Source organism: Lupinus angustifolius, chromosome LG08 (assembly GCF_001865875.1).
Source record: "Lupinus angustifolius cultivar Tanjil chromosome LG08, LupAngTanjil_v1.0, whole genome shotgun sequence".
Classification (NCBI taxonomy): domain Eukaryota; kingdom Viridiplantae; phylum Streptophyta; class Magnoliopsida; order Fabales; family Fabaceae; genus Lupinus; species Lupinus angustifolius.
In genome coordinates, this window is record NC_032016.1 from 15,489,205 (window position 1) to 15,490,591 (window position 1,387).

Here is a 1,387-nt window from a genome sequence, read left to right on the forward strand (position 1 = left end):
ACCCTCAGATATAGAGCCCCGAAACGCATCTGGAATAGAGCGTTTCATGATCATCAAGCACATTCGGTTAGAGCGTTCCCATTTCTCAATTTTAGCCTCATCGAGGTTTTCCGCAGTGGAAATGGGTTTCTCCACACGAAGTGCCAGATCCAAAACCATACAGCCGAGAATGATTTCTACAACTTCCTTCCAGACCTTAAAGTTTGTCCCATTCAGCAGTGGGATGTTACTGATTTGAGAAGAAAAATTTTCAGCATTATTGGAATTAGAACCTCCAGATTTGATATCTTTTATAATTATCAAATCTAATCCCACAAATAGTCATTAATTCCATGAGTCGCTACCATTAAGCTAAATGTTCATAAGAACAAAGCTTATATTAGTGCAAAATCAATTAAAAAACAAAATTTGTGCCTAACGCACATATCTCAATTGCATTCACCTTAATGCAGAAATTATGCACATCAATAAAGTGCAGAACATATAATGTATCAACACATGACGGTAAACAATTTGTACCAGCCCTTGTCCACTCTAGAAGATATAACCCTCATATTCACTCACATGTTCAAGAGCTTCTACTATGGTATCATGAAGATATATCACATCCAAAGTGAAGAGCTTGTGGTTCAAAGGCCACTGATGTTGTGGCTACATCAATGATATACATTTTAATTTGAGAATTTAGATGATATACGGTAGCCTTAATCCACAAGACATTGTGGATCCACATCAACGCAAATTAATATATATATGAAAGACAGTAAGAACAACAATGGTAATACAACAAGAAATTGATTTAACTCAAATTTCAAGACACTTATGCAACAATCAGATTGCATAAATTTCCAAATTAAACCATAAATTCTCAATCTTTATAACATAACAGCGGAAACATAATTCAATAATTCCCAAATTAAAATTAGGGTTCATACAAGATTTGGGAAAACACCCTTAATGAAGAATCATAAAAATTCAGAACCTATGCTCTAATACCACTTGTTAGAAATTCCTTATGATTGGTGAAATACCAATCCTAGGATCTTGAATTTAATGATTCTCACGCACATATATGAATCAAAGGGTGCAGTGTCATACCTGAATCCATATTCCTGGATGTGCTCCTTTGATCTACGTTTCTGAAAGAGGTTTTGTGGTAAGATGCCTTCCTCAAACAAATCATTGATTCCTCTTGGAACTTGCGTTTTCAGTCTGATGGGAAGAGGAGAAAACTAAATTTGATTTGGTGTATTGGGGACCATAACCTTCCTGATGTGTTAACTTATAGGGTTCTCATTATCCCATATGGGTTAACCTGATGGGTATCCACCCATTAAGCTCATATTCGTTATCAGCTTTTAGAAATCTAAGGGGTGTCAGTAATTAG